We start from the raw sequence: 6,025 nt of genomic DNA, 5'->3' as shown, positions 1-6,025 counted from the left end.
ATAAAAATGGATCCTGAAAGTAAATGAGCAAATATTAGAGTAAAAATAACACCAGAAACACAACATTCCCTTGGCACAACTGTATTTTAATAAATTCAGAGAAAATGTGTTTTTTTAAACAAATTACAAAAATAAGTGAAATAATGTAGTTATAAAATATTCTATAGTACAAAGGTGCGAGGGTTTCACTGGTGCCCAACACAAGCTGGGGGCGGGGCTATGGATCAGTGCGACGTCTGACCAATAGGCTGGAGTTCTTCACATTCAACCAATTGGATTGGAGTAGCACAAGGAATGTTCTTGGGGGGGAGGGGGGTTATACTAGGGCCCATGATGGGGGGTCATTACTTTTCTGCTCTGTGCTGGGAAACTGCGCAGCAAAGATTCTGCCAATGCGATTGGTCATCCTTGGGCATAGAGTTGCCTTCCTATATAGCGGCCATCCTATATTCTTGACATTTTTTCCTATTAATAACATTGGCATCATTTTTACTGGCCAGGTGGCAACCCTACTTGGACAGCTCAGCAGGGGTCAACCTGGGCTTCTAGCGCTTGCTCCTCCCTGGGGTGTGACCAGGCCCGGACTGGCAATCTGTGGGTTCTGGCAAATGCCAGAGGGGCTGCTGTAAGTTGCCATAGACAGGCACTTTTTATTGGGCTGGTGAGGTGCTGTTTGGGCCTCTTTGTAGCTGAAATTCCAGGGCCTATTTTCTCAGTCCAGACCTGGGTGTGACGCGAGGCCTATAGGAAAGCAGAGAAGTGTCACACCCACATCAACGCCCAATGGAAAGAGAAGGACAAACAGGGACAATGGCAAAGTAGGTGTGAGTGAGTCTGCCTGTTGTGTGCTTGTGTGTTGTTGTGTGTTGTTGTGTGCTCGGTAATACACAGGTACATTGGGTTTAATTGGGGGAGAGCATCAGAACCCCAAGCTCTACACTGGGGTGGGTGCTACAGTGAAACGGAGGGTGAGACGGGGGTTACACAGGCTAAATGTGGGGGCTACAAGCAGATATGGCTGAGCCTGAAGGCCGAGGTTACAGGAGAGTTTGCCCATTGCTGCCTCCCTATAAACTCTCCCTTCCTGTATAGCAGGGATCCCCAACCTTTTGAACCCGTGAGCAACATTCAGAAGTAAAAGGTGTTGGAGAGCAACGCTAACATGAAAAATGTTCTTGGGGTGTCAAATAAGGGCTGTGATTGGCCATTTAGTAGCCCCTATGTGGATTGTCAGCCTACATTGAGACTCTGTTTGGCAGGGCACCTGGTTTTTATGCAACCAAAACTTTCCTCCAAACCTGGAATTCAAAAATAATCACCTTCTTTGAGGCCACTGAGAGCAACATCCAAGGGATTGGAGAGAAACATGTTACTCATGAGCTACTGGTTGGGGATCACTGCTGTATAGGAACTGGCCCATTTATACTAAAGGCACAACAAACACAACATGACTGGACTGCAAATATTCGGAGCCGCACTATAGGACAACAGGCCTCTGGCCCAGGGATAAGAGGCAGCAATTACCCAATTAGCCAGTCCTGTGTCCCAGGGAGGAGGGGCCAATAACACAGATAACCCCGGGGTTAATAGATTATTAGATACAGATAAGCGGATGGGAAGCAGCCAGTCCCACTGAGCAAACAGCAGGGTGTTAGGTCTCAGCTAAGTGACTGCACTCACTTCAACTGCCCCATCAGGCTCACCTTTGCCCTAGTAACTGTCATCTGTTCTGCACTATGGAAGCAACTCCCCGCACACACAGTCTATTGTATGGAAGCAACTCCCCGCACACACAGTCTATTCTATGGAAGCAACTCCCCGCACATACAGTCTATTCTATGGAAGCAACTCCCCGCACACACAGTCTATTATGTACAAGAGACAGGACTTGTTATTTACGAATTGGCTAACATCTTCTTCTGACCCAGATACTCAAGTCTGCAATTACCTGTGTTGAGACGGCGATATCTGATAAGAGACTGGCGCATAATCTGGATTAGATTGAGCATATATCTGATATAGAGATGAGCTATATCTGATAGAGACTGGCGCATATATCGGAATAGAGACTGGATATTCGGGATATAGAGACTGGAGCATATACTGGATATAGAGACTGGCGCATATATCTGGATATAGAGATTGGCATATATCTGGAATAGAGCTGGCGCATATATCTGGAATGAGATTGCATATATCTGGATATAGAGACTGGCGCATATATCTGGATATAGAGACTGGAGCATATATCTGGATTAGAGATTGAGCATATATTGGATATAGAGACTGGCGCATATATCTGGATATAGAGACTGGCACATATATCTGGATATAGAGACTGGCGCATATATCTGATATAGAATGGGCATATATCTGGATATAGAGACTGGCGCATATATCTGGATATAGAGATTGAGCATATATCTGGATATAGAGACTGGCGCATATATCTGGATATAGAGACTGGAGCATATATCTGGATATAGAGACTGGCGCATATATCTGGATATAGAGATTGGGCATATATCTGGATATAGAGATTGAGCATATATCTGGATATAGAGATTGAGCATATATCTGGATATAGAGACTGGCGCATATATCTGGATATAGAGACTGGCGCATATATCTGGATATAGAGACTGGAGCATATATCTGGATATAGAGACTGGCGCATATATCTGGATATAGAGATTGGGCATATATCTGGATATAGAGACTGGCGCATATATCTGGATATAGAGATTGAGCATATATCTGGATATAGAGACTGGCGCATATATCTGGATATAGAGACTGGAGCATATATCTGGATATAGAGATTGAGCATATATCTGGATATAGAGACTGGCGCATATATCTGGATATAGAGACTGGCACATATATCTGGATATAGAGACTGGCGCATATATCTGGATATAGAGATTGGGCATATATCTGGATATAGAGACTGGCGCATATATCTGGATATAGAGATTGAGCATATATCTGGATATAGAGACTGGCGCATATATCTGGATATAGAGACTGGAGCATATATCTGGATATAGAGACTGGCGCATATATCTGGATATAGAGATTGGGCATATATCTGCATATAGAGACTGGCGCATATATCTGGATATAGAGACTGGAGCATATATCTAGATATAGAGACTGGCGCATATATCTGGATATAGAGACTGGCGCATATATCTGGATATAGAGACTGGCACATATATCTGGATATAGAGACTGGCGCATATATCTGGATATAGAGATTGGGCATATATCTGCATATAGAGACTGGCGCATATATCTGGATATAGAGACTGGCACATATATCTGGATATAGAGACTGGCGCATATATCTGGATATAGAGATTGGGCATATATCTGGATATAGAGACTGGAGCATATATCTGGATATAGAGACTGGCGCATATATCTGGATATAGAGATTGAGCATATATCTGGATATAGAGACTGGCGCATATATCTGGATATAGAGACTGGCGCATATATCTGTGTATAGAGACTGGCGCATATATCTGTGTATAGAGACTGGTCAAATATCAAGCCTTCAAACAAATAATCCCAAACCAAAAACCTGTGATTAAGGCTTAGCCTATACCTGCTCATAGAAGATAAAGCCCTACCTGTACTGAATGATCTTATATGGGAATTCTTTGTTCCCCTGATTTGTTCAACTGCAACTCACTGCTGCATCAGACTGACAGCCTTTAGGCTGACTATCCCTGGGGAGTTAGCATGATGTTCGTGGATGATAAATGGGGTGCAGTCCCTCCAACTGCATCAGTATGGGGCAAATAAAAGCAATCCCCCCAGTCACACCTGGTCAGACATGAACTATTACATAGGGTGAGGGTTGCATTGGGCCGCGGGTGCCGTTCTCTACCAATAGGTCTGTCTAGGGATCAGTTGATTGGATTGAGATCACCAACTACTTAAACCTCAGATATACAAACAAATCAAACTGCCAGTTATGCTGCTGACTGCACTGGTTTTTGTACAGACAAGAAAACAAGATGCATCTAAATGAAATTCTAGTTCCAAGTGGCCATTTATGTCTGTGTCTCCTGTAGTCGGAGAAACAGCCAGGACTGGACGAAGGCTGCTGGGAGTTGAAGTTCAGACCAGTCAGGGATCAGCAGGGCTGGAATATGGAGCTGCCATTGACCAATATTTCTGTCTGTTCCCAAGGCTGCGGTTACACAGCAAACAAGCAGCTAAATTCAGCCCAAGACACAGCAACGTCAGCTGGACTGAACCGGTTCCAAGTTCTCTCTCTTCTGAACTTTGTACTTCATGCGGGGGACACTCCCCAGTCACAAGAACTGTCACATTATTATGTAACTGCCATCTGCTCTTGTCTCACTGTCTCCTCTGCAACCATACGGTGTCTCCTCTGTACCCCAACTCTACTGTCTCCTCTGTACCCCAACCCTACTGTGCCTCCTCTGTACCCCAACTCTACTGTGTCTCCTCTGTACCCCAACTCTACTGTGTCTCCTCTGTACCCAAACCCTACTGTCTCCTCTGTACCCCAACTCTACTGTCTCCTCTGTACCCCAACCCTACTGTGCCTCCTCTGTACCCCAACTCTACTGTGCCTCCTCTGTACCCCAACTCTACTGTGTCTCCTCTGTACCCCAACCCTACTGTCTCCTCTGTACCCCAACTCTACTGTCTCCTCTGTACCCAACCTACTGTCTCCTCTGTACCCCAACTCTACTGTCTCCTCTGTACCCCAACCCTACTGTCTCCTCTGTACCCCAACTCTACTGTCTCCTCTGTACCCCAACTCTACGGTGTCTCCTCTGTACCCCAACTCTACTGTGTCTCCTCTGTACCCCAACTCTACTGTCTTCTCTGTACCCAAACTCTACTGTCTCCTCTGTACCCCAACTCTACTGTGTCTCTTCTGTACCCAAACCCTACTGTGTCTCCTCTGTACCCCAACTCTACTGTCTCCTCTGTACCCCAACCCTACTTTGTCTCCTCTGTACCCCAACTCTACTGTGTCTCCTCTGTACCCCAACTCTACTGTCTCCTCTGTACCCCAACCCTACTTTGTCTCCTCTGTACCCCAACTCTACTGTATCCTCTGTACCCCAACTCTACTGTGCCTCCTCTGTACCCCAACTCTACAGTGTCTCCTCTGTACCCCAACTCTACTGTGTCTCCTCTGTACCCCAACTCTACTGTGCCTCCTCTGTACCCCAACTCTACTGTGTCTCTTCTGTACCCAAACCCTACTGTGTCTCCTCTGTACCCCAACTCTACTGTCTCCTCTGTACCCCAACCCTACTTTGTCTTCTCTGTACCCCAACTCTACTGTGTCTCCTCTGTCCCCCAACTCTACTGTCTCCTCTGTACCCCAACCCTACTTTGTCTCCTCTGTACCCCAACTCTACTGTGTCTCCTCTGTACCCCAACCCTATGGTGTCTCCTCTGTACCCCAACTCTACTGTGTCTCCTCTGTACCTCCTATGTACCCCAACTCTATTGTGTCTCCTCTGTACCTCCTATGTACCCCAACCCTACTGTGTCTCCTCTGTACCCCAACCCTATGGTGTCTCCTTTGCACCCCAACCCTGCTGCATCTGCTCTTGCCTCTTGTCTCGAGTTCATCAAACACAATATTGCAGATTGCTCTATATCACCTACCAAGCAGGGCATTGTAGCAAAGAAAATAACATGGTGACATTGGGGGGCTAGGCAATCCGGGGGCAGAGTGTGTAGAGACTGGGCAACAGCAGGTACATCAGCAGGTTCTATAGTGAGACGCACACATGCATGCAGAGAAGATGGGGTTAAACTGGCAGCTGAACAAGCAGGAACATTAACTTGTAGGATCAGCAACTTCTTTACTTTCTCCTCCAGCACCTGCTGTGAACTTGCAGAAGTGCAGCAGAAATGCAGAATAGAGCAGAAATGTGACCACAAGTCCATATATAACAGTGGCCCTATGACTGGCATGACTTCATCGTGTCCTTTTGGACCAGTACAGAACCACAGGACA

Source organism: Xenopus laevis, chromosome 2L (genome assembly GCF_017654675.1).
Source record: "Xenopus laevis strain J_2021 chromosome 2L, Xenopus_laevis_v10.1, whole genome shotgun sequence".
NCBI lineage: Eukaryota > Metazoa > Chordata > Amphibia > Anura > Pipidae > Xenopus > Xenopus laevis.
This window is presented reverse-complemented; position numbering follows the sequence as displayed.